Source organism: Camelus ferus, chromosome X (assembly GCF_009834535.1).
Source record: "Camelus ferus isolate YT-003-E chromosome X, BCGSAC_Cfer_1.0, whole genome shotgun sequence".
NCBI lineage: Eukaryota > Metazoa > Chordata > Mammalia > Artiodactyla > Camelidae > Camelus > Camelus ferus.
Genome location: NC_045732.1, coordinates 81,987,364 through 82,004,740, shown reverse-complemented (window position 1 = coordinate 82,004,740; position 17,377 = coordinate 81,987,364).

The window sequence follows — 17,377 nt, the reverse complement described above, 5'->3', positions numbered from 1 at the left end:
CAAAATGCTTTTCAAAAACACTGAGACTTACCATATTTGCAAAAAAGGAAAAGAAAATCAGTCCTTCTCCCATTACAGCTTCTTTGGCAGAACACCCGATCGAGAGTGTCTCAGAGTACATTTCATTGACCCCACCAGCTTCTAGGCTTTTCGCAGATGGCAGTGAACTAATTCATCACCAACAGAAGTTTGAAAACAGTCCATTCAGTGGGGAGAGGAAAAAAAAAATCCTGTCGACTGGCTTGGAGACCAAACAACAAGATGATTGAATTCCTTTCCTTAGGAAGGGACCAGCTGACACTCTGACTGAGAAAAGCAGCATTTGCTTCTATCCCTAGAAGAGAAAAGAGTTTCATTTTTACAGTTGATACATTCCCTCTGAATGAGAAGGAATTTCATCGCCCCACTTCATGTTGTGATTGAATTTTATTTCTCTTAATCTGACTAAATGCTGTCTCCTTTCTGCCTCCTCCCTCAGTGTGTAGTGAGCAGAGATCTTAGCTTGGCCTCTGATGTCGGAGGTCAGAGGACCAGAATCAAGAAGTGGACTCTGTTGCTTTTTTAAATATTTTTAATTTTTGAGATAGAGTTCATATATCATTAAATTTACCTTTTTGAACATGTACAATTCTGCGCTTTGTAGTATAGTCACTATGTTGTATAACCATCACCCCTATCTAATTCTAGAACTTTCCATTGCCACTCCCCCTGCAACCACATATCTATTAGCAGTCAATTCCAATTCTAATTGCCCCCTTTTTCTGCCATCTGACAACATTAATCAGCTTTCTGCCTATATTGAGGGACCTATTCTGGACATTTCATGTAGATGAAATTATATAAAATGTGCCCTCTTTCACTTAGCATGATGTTTTCAAGGTTCTTCCGTGTTGTAGCATGTATCGGTGGTTCACTCTTTTTCAGGGCTAAATATAATTCCCTTATACAGCTGTACTGCTTTCTGTTTATCCATTCATCTGCTGATGGACATTTCTGGTGCACTCGCTTTTGCTGCCTATCATGAATAATGCTGCTATGAACATTTGTGAACATGTTTTTGCATGAAAATATGTTTTCAATTATTTGGGGGTATATGTCTAGGGGTTCCTTTGCTGGTTCATATGGTAATTCTATGTTTAACATTTTAGGGAACTATCAAAACATTTTCCACAGAGGCTACAGCATTTTACATAATCAGCAGTAATGTATGAGGGTTCTAATTTCTCCTCATCTTTGCCAGCACTTATTTTCCAGTTTCTTCTTTATCCTAACTATCCTAGTGTGTGTGAAGTGTTGTCTCATTGTGGCTTTGATTTTCAACTCCCTAATAACTAGCATCTTGTCATTGGTTTATTGGCCATCTACACATCTTCTTTGGAGCCATGTATATTCAAGTCCTTTGTCTGGGTTCTAATTGGGTTGATTGTCTTTTCATTGTTGAGTTGTAGACTTCTTCACATATTCTGGGTGCTACATCCTCATCAGACATACACTTTGCAAATATTCCTCTCATTTATGGGTTGTCTTTTCACTCTCTTGATAGTGTTCTTTAATGCACAAAAGTTTCTAATTTTATTCAGTATAATGTATCCATTTTTTCTTTTGTTTCTTGTGATTTTGGTATCAAGCATAAGAAACCATTGCCAAATCCAAAGACATGCAGATTTGCTCCTATGTTTACTTCTAAGAGCTTTATTGTTTTAGCTCTTTCATTGAAATTTTTGATCCATTTTGAATCGGTATTTGATTGTTGTGTGAGGTAGGGGTCCAAATTCACACTCTTGCATATGGATACCCAAGTGTTCCAGTGCTGTTTCTTGAAAAGACTACTCCTTCCCATTGGATGATCTTAGCACTCATGCCAAAAATTAATTACACATAGGTAAATGGATTTATTTCTGTACTCTCAATTCTGTTCCACTGGCCTGTGTCTACCTGATGCCAGTACTAAACTTTCTTGATTCCTGTAGTTTTGTAGAAAGTTTTGACATTGGGAAGTTTGAGTCCTCCAACCTTGTTCTTTGTGTGTGTTGGTGGCTATTCTGGGTCCTTTACATTTCCATATGAATTTTAGGATCAACTTAACTGCAGCTTCTTGAAGTGAGATAAGCATCCAGCCACAACCTCAGTCCATCATCAGCAGTTCTTTTAATTTTTAAGGAGGTGGAAGTGAGAGATGGGGCAGACCACAGGGCTGCAGGTCCCAGGCCCCTAGGAGTGTAATGAGTCTGCACAGCAGCGTTCACAAAGGGAGCAGTAAGACTGTGGCGGCGTGTCCCAGCTTTAATGACTCATGCAGCGATCTGGTTATAAAGCGGGTTCTGATTTAGTAGGTCTAGGGTGGAGCCTGAAACTTAGTTTCTAACAAGTTCCTAAGGGATTTTGATGCTGCTGGTCCCTGAACTACATTTTGGGGAACAAGGCACAAGTGCCATTAGCATCTATCCAGCAGTCTGAAGTATGAAACTGAGACATCACTTGGATTTATTCAGACTGGTCCTTATATTAAAAAAAAAAAAGGAAAGAAAAGCTAGGCCTATAAGGAGGAAGAAATGAACTTGGAAAAGTTCTCAATACTAGGTAGAGGCAGAGACTAGGAATTCTGATTCTAGACTCTCAGTTAAATTTTCGTTCCTCCAATGTGTGGCTGCTTCCTGTCAATCACCTTCCATTCTGCCTTAAAGGACCTGTCCTTCCCACAATCTCCAGTCAATTTCTCCCTTCCTTGCAGCTCGTTTTCAGCAGATTTCCTCAAATAGAAACATTCGAATTAAAAGAGGCATATGAGTGTGATAGATGTTTACACAAGTTGGCATCTATTTTCCATTAGGACTATCTCTGGGCACAGAATGAGGGGTTAGACTATATATGTGAATGCAAAGTGGTTCACTTCCCTACTTTCCAAAGCATACAAAATAATACATGCTATGTATGGTAGACAGAACTCTAAAATGGTCTTCAAGATTCCCCACACCCTGGCGAGACTGTGAATATGATAGATTTCATTCCTATGATTCAGTTATATAATTTGGAACAGTTGATTTTAAGAAAGGTAGATTCTCTGGGTGGTTCTGACCTAGTCATGTGAACCCTTTTAAGTTATAAACAGAGAAGTCAGAAATTTGAAGCACAAGAAAGATTCAATATGTTATTGCTTGCTGAAAGACGTAGGAGGCCATGTAGCAATGAAATTGAGACCTCAGTCTAATAACCACAAGGAACTAAATTCTGACAACATGGAGAATGAAATTGAGAGCAGATTTTTCCAGAGATTTCCCAGAGACTTCAGATGAAAACTCAGTCTTGGCTGAATCCATGATTTCAGCCTTGTAATACACTAAGCAAAGAAACTAGCTGGACTTCTGAGCTACAGAACTGTGAGCTAATAAATGAGTTTTGTTTTTAGCCACTGAGTTTGTGGCAAATTAACATACAGTGATAGAAATAATATGCCTTCTTGATGACAGACTGAACTGTGTCTCTATTTTTTCCTTCACTGTCAGGGAACTCAAGAGTCAGACTTGAGGCAGAAATGTTAAAAGCTTTAGGTCTTTACAGTCTGAACGTCTATTTTCAATGTTTTTCTCTTAGTCATGGCTCCCTGTCTTTTTGTGCATTTTGCCTATTTTTTTCCACTTTTAATTATGTTTTAACATTCAATTTTGTGTAATCTTTTTTAAGTCTCATTATAAAAGCAAAATGTGCTCATTGTAGAAAATGTGGAAAATACAGTTAAGCACAAGAAGAGGAAAAAATTAAGCATTAGAATTCTATCACTTCATCTGGAGAAAGCAACTGCTAATGTTTTGGTGTATTCTTTCCAGTCTTCTTCCCCATGCCCATATGTATATTTTTATATGATGAGATCATGCTGTATTATTATTCATTTTCTTGTTGTAAGTTACTGCTAAACATTGGAGAAAAAAAACAAGATAGAAATTAACATATATTTCAATGGTTTGAAGGTATTTTTATGAGCAGCTGATTGTTTCTCAGCAGATCTCACCTTTTTACTCCCTTCCTTCTGTTACTCCCATGACTCTCCTATGCTTTCCCCTATGCTGAGGGTCTCTAAGACCACCCCCGGGTTCACTGTTTTGGTAGGATTACTCACAGAAATCAGCATATGGTCTCAATCACAGCTATGACTTATTACAGCAAAAAGATACAAAGCAAACCGAGCAAAGGGAAAAGTAGCATGAGGATCAAGTCTGGAGGAAATCTGGCAAACTTTTTCAAGACAGTTCTCCCAGTGGAGTCACAAAGGATGAACTTAACTCCTCCAGCATGAAACTGTGACAACATGTGCAAAGTGTTGTCTACCAGGGAAGCTCACTAGAGACTCAGTGTTTAAGATTTTTAGTAGGCTACTATTGTAGGCACTCTTCACCTAGCCTGTGCCAGAATTCCAGACTCCCAAAAGGAAAGCAAACATTCAGCGTCAATTATATTGCTTGTACAAACAATTTAGGCACAGTGAGCCACTGTTTTCAGTTAGGGAATGGGAGGAACCCTCCCCAAATCCAAGTTTCCAGACTCCAGCCAATGGCCAACTCTGCAGGCAAGCTTGTCTAAGGATAGCAATCTCAAGCTTGCTATGTTAAATCTTTCCTGCACATCACCTAAGTGCCACATCCCCATGGTCCTACTGCAGTTATATGTAATACTCAACACCCTAGTTATACGTTCTCTCCCACATAGAGGATATTAGAATATGGATGTCTCAATTCCAGCTGCTATAACAAATAACTGTAGAGTAGGTGTCTTACACAACAAACTTTTATTTCTCATGTTTCTGGAGGCTGGGAAGTCCAAGATCAAGGTGCTGGCAGATGCAGTATCTAGCAAAGACCTGTTTCCTGGTTTGCAGATGGCCATTTTCTTGTGTTATCCTCACATGATGGAGAACAGAGAAAGGAAGCAAGCTCTCTTTCTATAAGGGCACTAATCCTATCATAAGGGGCTCCACCCTCATAACCTAATTATCTCCCAAAGGCCTCACCACCTAATAATATCACATCAGATGTTAGGATTTAAACATAAAATTTGGGAGGGACACAAATATACAGTACATAATGATGGATGAGAATCTCCTCAATTTATATATTTTTATAGTCAATCACAAGCAAATGCCTATTAAAGCTATCATTAGGAGAGCTAAGAGCTGATCATGAAAGACCAACACCATGCTGAAAACTGAAACTTTGGTGTCCCTTCTAGAAAATCTGGATCTGGAGTGCTGTGTCTATTTCCCCAAGGCTTCTATCTGCCTTTCCCTGCCCCATCAGAACCAAGATTCCTAAGCAAAGACCAGGCCCAGAGTCTCCTGATGTACTACATGGGTGGGTTCAAGAGCTGTCACATTGAGCCCTGCACAAAGAGGGGCAGGCCATAATCTCAGAGGACCTGTCCCCTCTGATCCAGACCTATGTTTAGTAGCTCCTATGGGGTGACCAGAAGCAAAGGACTGCCTTTGTCTCTGCAATGAAGTTTCTGTGATTTTGTTGCCTCCAAAAATCAGTCACTTGTATTATAAATTTTATTTTGGGGACTCCTGACAGGTATGAAACATAGAGATGGGTGTTTTGTTCATTTTTTTCTCCTTGCACAAGAGTTACTTTTACTCTGGGATTTACTCTGCGCCTTTGAAAAGGGAGAGGAGCCCCTAGTCGATAGGGTGCCTTTTCAAGGGTACCTTGAATCAGTAAAAGCTACCCCTCCTGCAGTTATACAGCTCCCGGCTTGCAGGGCTTGGAGACTGCACAGTACCCTGGGGCAGACTGGCAGAAAATGCTTCCTCTGGGAGGAAGCAGCTCTTGGCCATTATGCCAGGCTCCGTGAACAGAGCTATGGCTGGATTTCAGTTCCCACTCACCCGCTCTGCTGGGCGCCTTTTGTGCTAACGTAGTTGAGTGCAAATAGGTGTGATGGGAAGGTTGGCAGTTGGGTGGTATTATCTTCCTTTATCCTCTTTATCCTTTGAGAATCAAAAAAAGCCCTGTCCTATTACTTGCCCTCCAATGCAGTTGAATGAGCTGTTGCGTCCAAAAGAAATATTGTGGAATCAGTTCTCACACCCAGAATAACACAGAAAGTGTTGCTGGAAGCAGGGGAGTAGCGTGGCTCCCCACCAGTTGATGTCATCGTGGACTATCCCTAACTTGTCATTGAATCATTGTGCTCAAACTTTCTTACTGCTACCTTTGATAAATTAGTTTGAATGTTGAGACATGTAAAATCACATTTTAGGATGGAAAGCTGTTTTTCTGTTACGATTATTGGTATAATTTAAGAGCCTTAAGGAACCCCCATTTCATCATGTGCAAAATGAAGAATGAAAAATAATACCGAGCTGCAAGATTGTTCTGCAGACTCAGTGAGAAGTCATACAGGTCAACAAATGTCAGTTTTGTCTTCAACTCATCCCTTTTTTACCCCTAATTCTTCACATTTACATGGTGTTGAGATTACAAAGCACTTCCATTTCCAAATCCTCATCAGATGAGGGCAAGGAGAATAAGGACAAATAAGGGCCTCAGTTTCCAGTTGGCCTGGATATACTTGGGGTTTCACACCCAACCTCAAAGACTCTTCTCTCCCGAGTGTCTGTAATAAGAATAGGACACAATGAGAGCCTTTTGGAAAAACTGAGCACAAATGAAAATTGTTTTAGTGTTTGGGGGAGATTTTATCAAGTGGCAACTGGGTCTTACTTTTTTATGGGCAAACAGTGTGGATAAAGGGATCCTTTAACTGGTTCATTCTGGATGTTCATTGAGTTTTACACACAAAGGAGTCACTAATATATGGCTGCTTCTTACCTGCCTCAATCTCTCTTACCTATAATTGTTAAAATCAGTAGTCCTATAATAGAGGATCTAAAAATAGGGACTACAGTGCAGAGAGCAATGTTGTCATATTACCCAAAGCACTTAAGTTCTTTTTCTTTAATAGTATAATATTCTGTGAAATCATTTTATTGTCCACCAAATTTTGCAACGTCAGAAGGCACTGCTGTGAATCAAACAAAAGCTTCACTCAGAAACATGCTGCTACCCTGAAAATTTACCCTCCTGAAAAATAATTGCCCAGACTATTATGTTTTAGGTAAGATTCTTTTGGTTGCAACCAACTGAAATTTCCACCTTAAAATACCACAAGCCAAAACCCGGGAATTTTGTCCGTAAGATACTGAGGCTTCTCATGGAGTCCAAGGGCAGAGGGCAGCTGGGCATTACAAACAGAAAGCAGTTGCTGGAAAGCCCTCAGGAGACCCAGACTTCAATTAGCTGCTGTGGCATCAGCTCTGCCTCTCTAGGCATTTTTGACTCACTGCATTGGCGTCCACAGGGCTGAAGGTGGGTCACGTGACTGATTTTGGTGCAGTCAGCTATGGGTGGGAGGACTGGGGTTGGAAATAGATCATTCGTATGATTGCTGCTTGAACTAAGACCATGTAAATTTGAGTGAAAACTTGTCAACACATATTTAAGCAGGCGGTCTTTTCTCCTTTTCTCTTGCTGCTCGCCCCATTTCTGATCTTTGTTTTTCTTTGCACACCACTTCATTCACTCTCGGTTCTTCTTTTGTCTCTGCAGTTCTCTGCAGGCCAGTGTGGACGGTTTCAGTGTGCACTCAGTCTGGCCTGGCTGATTCACACTTCTTGCACTTCAGTGTCTTCAGTCCAGGCCACTAGCAGAGACTGACTAGTGTCTCTCAATCCCCATTCCAACTTCTGCAGAAAGAGAAAGAATGGATTGTCATGAAGATCAAATGGGTTAATGTAGCCTGATGCCTGGCGCGTAATAAGCACTCTATATGTGTCAGCTATTCTTCAAAGCCTTGCCTGAGTGTTCTCTGTCCAGTCTAGATGCCATTCCCCTTGCTCCCTCGGCCCTAGCTGGGGTAAATCACTTCTTCCCCACCCCTGCTGTATGAGCCTTGTATACACTTCTGTTTCAGTTGTGCACATTTCATGTTCTATTGCAGCTATTTATTGGCATGCTTTTCTCTCATTCTAGACCGTAAGCTCTTAAGGGGCATGGGCCGGGTCCTTTTCGAGCCCATTGGTGGAGAAGGGGTGTTGAGCGGTGCATAATGCCTGGGAAGTGCTCCAGAAATGCTAGCCAAATGGATGGAAGGCGTGTGACAGGAATGGCAATTCAACATGACCTCTAGGGTCAAATTTCTCTTCCTAGTAGAAACTTGAGTATAAGCTGCTTTTCCTTGGCCCTACTGCCATGCCTTGTTTACTTCCAACTGGCAAATGAAAAGGTAGATTTCCAAATTAAAGGTTATCTTTGAGCAATCGATGTCGGTCACCTGTTTCCTGGGTCATTTTTGTGGCTCACCAGTGGAGGAGGAATTTAATCAAGATGAGCTTCATAGGAAGCAAGTGTCCATTTGACTTAAGCAGATCCTAGCTCCTAAAGTGGACTTTGAAGTGAAACGGCTGGGTTGAAATAGACATAGTGGTAGACAGAGGATCAGCACCACAATGATGTGAGCCCCAGGGCTGGTTGACAAAGGCATTACATCCTCAGCCTCAATTCTTGTCCCTGGCTTCTTTTCCTTCCTCTCTCTATTCCCTTTGCAGTCTTCTGCCTCCCAGGCCTCACAATCCCTTGTTCCCCTACCACCCAGCCTCCATCCCCTGTATCCTCTCAGATGCCTATTTGGCATGCGGGTTCATTGGTTGCAGGTGTACATGTCTCTATTTGCAGTGTTTTTAGTTTGATGATGTACAGGCCTTCAAAGCACACTAGCACCTTTATTTCTAAGATGATGTTGACAGCAGTCTGCTTAAATTAATGTTCTCATCTCAGCTAATTTACCTGAAAGAAGTAAATTTGTATGCAAAAGTGAACAAAGAAGTGGGTAAAAAGAACTGGAAGAAAGGGGAGTTAGGGGATATCTTTTGCCATTTAACCTGCAAAGAATCCAGGAAGATGAGGAGGGAAGTTTTCCTGATCAACTCCAGTGAAGAAAAAAGGATGCAGCACAGAGAAGTCATTTGCTAATAAAGAGCCCAGATAGGGTTTGAAACCTAGATTCTCTCATTCCTACGCCAATGCTTTCCATACCACCAGGATGTTTTTCAAATATGATGCCTGTTAAAAAAAATAAAATGATCGCTTCCATGGCATGCAACAACTAGGTGTTAATAATTTAGACTGGGGGTCAGGTTGGCAAACCATGGCCTGGGGGCCAAGTTCAGCCTGCTGTCTCTTTCTGCTTCACCAGAAAGCTAGGGTTTTTGCTTTTTGTTTGTTTGTTTGTTTTACATTTTTAAGAGTTAAAAAAATCAAAAGAATAATATTTCATGGCACATGAAAATTATATAAATTTCCAAATCTATAAATAGGTTTAATGAGACACAGCCACACCCACTCATGTAAATATTGTCTAAGGCAGCTCTCCTGCTCCAGCCGCAGGGTTGAGTAACTTACAACAGAGACTGTCGGGCCCGCAAAGCCAAAACTATGAACTATCTGACCCTTTGCAGAAACACTTTTCTGACCACTGATTTAGGTCCTTGCTACACTACCCAAGTGCTGATCCCCAGACCATGTTAGAAATGCAGAATCTCAGGCACCTTGTGGACCTATGTAGTCAGCAGCTCCATTTGAGTAAGAGCTCCCGGTGATTCCGGTGCCCATTAAAGCCAGAGAGGCTTGGGCTCAGAAGGCAGCTTACGAGGGCGTTCTCTTATGAGACGATCGGTGTGGGTTACTGGAAAAAGAACAAGATTTGGGAACAGACAGGTATGAATTTCAAGTTCTGTTTCCCCTGCTGAGTGGCTTCAGCTTCCTCACCTAGAAAGTAAGGATAAGTATGTGTTCCCATAAATTTGTTTTGAACTGGATAGCGTAGTAGGTTCCTAGGGCTGCCCAAACAAACTACCACAAGTTTAATGGCTTAAAACAGCAGAAATGTCTTCTCTCACAGATCTGGAGGCCAGAAGTCTAAAATCAATGTGTCAGCAGGGCTGTGCTCCCTCTGAGGCCTCTAAGAGAGAAGGCTTCCTTGCCTCTTCCAGCATCTGGTGGCCCCAGTGCTCCTTGGCTGTGGCCACATCACTCCCATCTCTGCCTCTGTCTTCATTTGGCCTTCCTCTCTGTGTGTCCTCTCCTCTGTTCATAGGGACAGCAGTCACTGAATCAGGGGATCACCCTAATTCCAGTATCAGCTCAAGATCCTTAACTAATTACATCTGCAAAGACTTGATTTCCAAATCAGGTCACATTCTGAGGTTCTGGGTAGACGTGAATTGTGCGGGTCACTATATAACCTGCCACAGATTACATCAATTTAAGTCAGGTGTCTGACATGTTGTGAGCACTCGCCGTGTTTCCTCTACCCTGCTATTCCATTTCACTCAGATAACCCAGGGTCCAGAATCGAGTGGGGAACGGTTACAGGCATCTCCAGGTAGATCGTGCCTATTTGGAAAGAGGGCATCTCCTGCACTGGGACACACAGAAAAAGATGCTTTCATGACGTGAGTCCTGGAGCCAGACAAGTGGAGCAAAAATTTTGGAGCAAAAATTCCTTTCAAGTGAGGAACAGATGAATGAAAAGAAAGAAGCCACGGGTGAAGATAGCCTCACAGCACAGTGGTTGTGCTCGAAGCTCACCTCTCTTCTCTGCTGCGGCTGTGCCGGCCTCGGGAACAGATTCATACTCTCAGCAATACTCCTGTAGGCCATGGCTTTCTCTTGTATCCCTGAAGGAGAGCTTTTTTGCTTCACAATGAAACCCATGTACGTCGCAAGAGAAAGTGAGACCAGTATCAAATTTCAACTTTCTCGAGGGCAAATCTTGACAGGTGGTGGCTTTGGGGTGAACCAAATTTGAGGTCTCTTAGCTGATATCAGACCAACCAATAGTATGTGACAAGCTATACAGCCAATTCCACAAACCCATTTCCCCCTGTTTTTGTGTGTATAATCAGCAACTTCTCCTTTCTGAAGTTCTGGATCACACTGACATAGTGTATTGCACTTCTATTATATAGATCTGGTCTGTTCCATATTAATTACCCAATTAGCCACCAGTGGTGTGAATTACAGATTTGTGAATTTACTGTAAACAGTCTCCCTGAGAGGAGATATGTGGAAATCTCCTTAGTACCCAGCAACCGAGTGCTGTAATTCTCAGCGCAGCACCTGTCTTGGAACTAAAACAAATCAATAGCTAAATGTGACTGCAGCTAGATTACTAACTCAATCTTCTATTCTCCAGGGGGGAAAGAGGTGCAACTTTAAATCCTGAGGAGACTGCTGAACAAGAGTGGGAGCTTTATTATTGGTAAGAAGAAATCTGCCAGAAAGGGAGAGATCCCAGTCTTGGCAAGAGTTTTTCTTTTTGCTTTTTTTCAAATTTATTTTTAAAAAAGATTGTTTGGTACTTGTTCCCTGATCCTGTTTTAGAAATTAATAAAGGGTATTGAATCATATCCATCAAAACTCTGCTCTGCATGGAACACTCTAAAGAGAATATACTTTCTTTTCCTACAGAGGAATTTGGAGGAGCAAGGTATGTTGCCCTGAAAATAGGAAATAAGTTTGCTTTTGAAGAAGTAAAGTGTAAGCACAGCATATATTAGATTAAAGCAAAGTCACCTTAAAACGGTGATGCGCAGCTTGGGCTGCATATTAGAATCACATGGGGAGCTTTTAAAAACTTGCTGCCACAAGAGAGTCTTACTTAATTGGACCAGGGTGGGGTCCAGGTGTTTTACTAAAAGCTCCCCAAGTGATTCTAATGTGCTGTCATGGTTGCAGATCACTGCCTTAAAGAGACCGAGCAGCTTTTAAGGCTTCAGGATTTCACTCACATCATTGAATGCTGCTGAAGAAAGAATGTGTCCTTCATCAGGGAGGAGGGTGTGGTTAGCTAAGGAAACTGGGGAAAAGCTTGTCTTTGAGCCCTTTCTGATGATGGCTTAAAATTCCACTCCCCGCCCTCAATCTCTATCTCCCGTCCTTGCTTCCGTTTCTCCCTTTATGTTACTGTCCATCTAAAAATAAGCTCTGTGAGACTATGTAGTTTGTTTTTTCACCTGTTTTGTTCATGCCTGTATCCCTAACGCCTATTAGGGAGAGCCTAGCACATGGTAGACACTTAAACATGTGCAATGATCGAATGAGTAAATGAATGAATAAATGGTTGATTGGGAAAAGAATAAGTAAAAGGAGTAACAGAAGCAAGTTTTCCTATTTCTTTGGCAAGCAATTCCTACCACAAAAACAATATGAAAGGTTATCTTTAGCCGAGTCCAGAAAACATCACAATGTAATCACTTGATTAGGGTTTGGATTCAAATATGTGTTTGCTAAAGGAGAGAAAGAATACACTGTCCTTAAAATGATCTAGGTCCCGTGGCAGTAGTAAGTCTCCATGCATATTAACAAATCGCCATTCACACGACACTTTGAATTACAGGGAGAGAGAGGGAGAAAAGGGAGGAAATGACTTGGTGGTGCCAACTATGACTCCTGTGGCATACTTCTCATCGTACATGTCTGAATCAGCATTTGGGTTTTATACACTATGCTTGTGAGCTTGAGAAACATGCGTGCACTCTGGAGCAGCGAGTGGAGCCACCTCTGCTGTCCACGTGTGACGCCTTCAGGTTTCTGAGTCTTCAATGCCAAGTGTGAGACCTTGGACCAGAGCAAATTCACTCAGGTCACGAGGTCACCCCTGTGAAGCCCTTTCCACCTCTACTTAAAAGAGACTTTGAACATTTTGTAATCCATACCACATCTTAATAAATGGAAAAATCTCACAACGTCCTCGATCGTGATTTAAAATTTCTAAATACCTAGGTGAAGACCCCTTCATGATTTCTTTCCCAGACTACACAAACTGCCCCTTTATCCATCCTCACTCCCACCCCCAGTGACTCTACTTTGTCCACTTGGCTGCAAAGCGCTGCTTCAGAGGAGCCCCCCGGCACACCTGTGGGGTTGCCAGTCCCACTGGGAGAGGCAGGCTCTCTTGATAATGGACCAACATCTGCCTCCTTATTATGAAACCAAGTTCCCCTAAACCGAGTTCCTCTGCCGCCTTTATGATTAACATCTCCATGCAAAACTTTCTTCTCTTTCTTGTCCTGTACCTGTGCCCCTGTGGGGTCCCCCTGGGTGCAAAAGGCCCTCTGTGTCCCCTGTTTCTTGTTTGTAGGGGAAAAAAAAAAAGGCTTTAGTCTCCTAGGCGTTTCCTGAGTTCCGAAGAGCAGGCTGAAGCAGTTACTAGAACAACAGCGTCCTAGACCCCCTAGTTCCTCCTGAAGGGATAGAGATAACAATCTGATAGCTTGGAGTTGTTCTACAGAAACTAAGATCCCTGCTCAGGTGGAGGACGGCGAGAGCAAGCAGAGCCCAGACTAGCTGGAATCAGAAGGCGGAGATTCCTGAAGCACTGTCTCGCCACCGACCAATCGGAAGAAAGACACACCCTGCAGCCCTCACCCTAGATTTGCCTTTAAAAATTCTTCCCTAAAAACCATTGGGGAATTTGGGTCTTTTGAGCATGAGCTGCCTGACCTCCTTGCCTGGCCCTACAGTAAACCTTTCTCTGCTCCAAACTCCGATGTTTAACTTTGGCCTCACTGTGCGTGACGCACACAAACTTGGGTTGGATAGCAATAACTTCTGTACATCAGTCTTGTAGCCTCTGGAATGAGGAAGCCTTTTTAGAATAGAATTATTGAAAGGCTTTTCTCATTGCCTCTTTAGTCTTCCAACGTTTTGATCCCAGAATAAATAAAGCGAAACAAAAAGCAGGAAGTGTTTCCATGAGTTTAGTCTATGGACTGATTGCTGTCTATGGGTTTGGAGGAAGAGAAAGAAATTTGAGCCCTAAGGCTGAAGCCACCCCAACACCAAGAAACAGCTTCCAGTTCCTTAGCACCGGGATGTCTCAAGCGGCATCTCTTCTGGAGGCTCAGGGCTTCCCGGCTTCCATCCTGCATAGCTGTCCTCAGGGCATGACATCACCAAGAGCCTTATATTAATGGCAATAATAACAACAGCAACAACAACACAAAATTTAAAGGGCTGCACCTCTCTGGACATCACAGGCCTGGACGTTACCCTTAAGTACAGTGTTCAGTGTGAGTTTCTGGGTCTTGCACACAGGAGGTGCCGCAGGAGGGGTGGTTTTGCAACTAGCAGAGTCCCTGCTGTGGGGGACGTTTTCGTATTGGATTCCCCGGAGTGCTGGCACTTTGCTCTCATTACTAAATCATCTGTTCCCCATCTATCACCCTTTTCCTTGTCCTACCAGACCCAGATTCTCAGTCATTAATGTGCATAGGAATCATCTAGGGATCTTGTTAACCTGTCGTTTCTGATTTAGTAGGGGTGGGCATTCTGCATTTCTAACAAGTTCCCCAGTAATGACAACAATGCTGGCACAGGGACCACACTTTGGGTAGTAAGTCTCTCACTGAGCCTCCCTGCCCAAAAGACCTTTCTGCAATGATGGAAGTGATGCACTGTTCAATATGGTAGCCATAAAGGGGAGGACATAGCTCAGTGGTAGAGTTTATGCTTAGCATGCACGAGGTTCCGGGTTCAATCCCCAGTACCTCCATCAATCAATCAATCAATCAATCAATCAATCAAATAAAACCTAATTACGTCCCCCACCAAAAGAAAAACAAGAAAAAAACCCCAAAACAACATGGTAGCCATTAGCCACAGGTGGCTATTGAGCCTTTGAAATGTGGCTAGTGTGACTGAGGAACAGAATTTTTAATTTTATTTAATTTTAATTAAATGAAATTTAAATAGTCACATGTGGCTAGTAGTTACTGTACTAGCAATGCAGCTCTAGAGTAGGGACCAGCCAGCAAACGTTTTCTGTAAAGGGCCAAATAGTAAATATTTTAGGCTTTGTGAGCCATATGGACTCTGTCACAAGTACTCAACTCTTCCATTGTAATGTGGAAAAGGAGAAACGCATAGACAATACATAAAAGCCTGAACATGGCTGTGTGCTACTGAAACTTCATTGACAAAAGCAAGCGGTAGGCTAGATCTGGCCTGATGGCTGTGGTTTGCAGACCTCTGCTTTAGAGTATAATTTGCTGATGTTAAAAGAAAGATTTAAAAAACCTGAAGCATATTCCTGAGAGTGAAATAAATGCCTTTCTTTACACTTAAATCTGAACTGCATGAAACATTAGTTTTACTTTTAATCCATAAAAATTCCATGAACAAATTGTCTTTTAACAATTGAAACCTAATATTCTATGTTATTGTATAAAATTATTGCCCATAAATGTTTATTACTGTTAGTCTATTGCATAGCTATTCTATACACACACACACACACGCACACACACACTTTTTGTATGTTGTTTTGGTCTTGAAATCTTTACTGCACCACCGTTTGGACAACATAAGTAGGTCCTGTGTGCTGTTATGTGATTAAATACTTTTGAAATACTGATCTCTCAACTCAATAGCTATGGTAGAGGGATTACTTTTTCTTAGCATGCATACTCTATCAACATACGCAAAAGATGTGTGTAGTCAGTCCCTGTTCATCTGACTGCATTTCTTTATTGTTTTTCACAATAGCTGCCTGGACTAATATAAATACATTTATAATATATATAATATATTTTATATGGATGGTATTAAGTTGACAACATTGTTCCAGTTATGCTACCCACCTTGAAATGTGAATGGCATGCTGGGGCATTGTCAGTTTGCACCATTAACCATTAGAAACAGTAAAGAGTTATAGCGTAATTGCTCATTGTGCTAAGCACAAAATGTTTTTCTCTAAAATGAGCAATCTAAAGATAATCACATTTTATAGATGCAAATGGTTTCACATTTCTTATTAACACAATCTGTGTTCAAAAATCATTACTATGCCAGTTTAATAAGCCATCACACTGAAATGGTGGTAAATGTGCTTGGTGAAGATGACCAATATCGATGAGACACTGGTCAGAAGTCCTACCTCTGGTCTAGTAAGGACCAGTTGAGAACTGTGGCATAACCAAAATCTTTTTGACCCAGGAGTGTGCTGGGACTTCAACTGGTGAGAGCCCCCAAAGGAGCTGACATTATCTGCCCATCACCCCCAAAGGCAGTCAATGGTTTAAATCACTGTTTCCAAAGAGGATGCAGTGAATTCGTGTTCATTTGGGATTGATAATGATATCTGAGGTACACACATTCTGGTGGAAGTGACGAGGTAGCAGGCACCTGAGCAAAGGAGATACTGGTAGCCAGATGGGTTACCATGTCATGGTTAACCTGTCAGGGGACGGATGGGAAGTTATGGAGCAGCAAAAAGTCAAGTGATTGATTGTATGAAGACCAAGGGAAGGAGGATGGGGCCTTCTAAAAGCCCAAGCCTTGTAAGCTATGGCTCAACATTTTTTTGTGAAGAAGTGAAGTAGATATCATTTGAGACTAGTCATGTACTATGGGGTATACGGTAAAGACCACATAGGTATTTGCAGCTCTACCCTAGGCATCTTAGATCCTAGCTGTAGGGCATATAACTTCCCTTGTCCCCAGTTACTTATGGAGATGCGGCATCTAATATCTTACCAGGCTAGAGGTAAGACAATAAAGCAAAAGAATGTAGGTTTAAAAAATAAGGATGGAGGAGAGCGAATGGCTCAGTGGTAAAGCACGTGCTCAGCATGCATGAGGTCCTGGATTCAATCCCCAGTATCTCCATGAAAATAAATAAATAAAAAACAAGGACAAGACTTTTTGGGGACCTTTTACACTGCAAGCTCCTGCACCCCCTCTAAAGCTCAGAACAAATATCTTCTCATTGTTAGCATCCTCTAACACTCCTTCTCTGCCTTCCTCCTGTCTCTGCTCTCCCACAGTGCTTTGCGTGCACCTCTAGTATCACATCACAGTACCAAGGCTGCCATGCAATTGAGTTTCTGTATTTTTCTCCTCTATTTGACTGTGAACTTCTTGAGGGCAAGGACTATCAGGTCCATCTCTGTATCCTCCATGCCAAGTAATCAGTGTCTAAAATAGGTACCAGTAAAGAGAAAAAGAAGTTTAAATTGACTATCCAAAGCCAAACAATACTTATTCAAAAATAATTTTATTATAAAAGTCACCCATTTAATTGCAGAACATCTTCAAAATGCATTAAGTGAAAAAAGAATATAATATTTTTTATAAATCTGCAATTATATTCAAAACAGAGCATTTAAGCTTGCTTTTCTACTTACATATCATGGGGATTTCATTCTTTTCTTATCTCTACTAAAATTTTTTTTAAACTGCTGTTGACACTTACAAGCATTCCATTTGGTGCTTCGCATTTCCCATCCCTTCGGCAGTTAGATAGGACGATATGACTAATTCTGGCC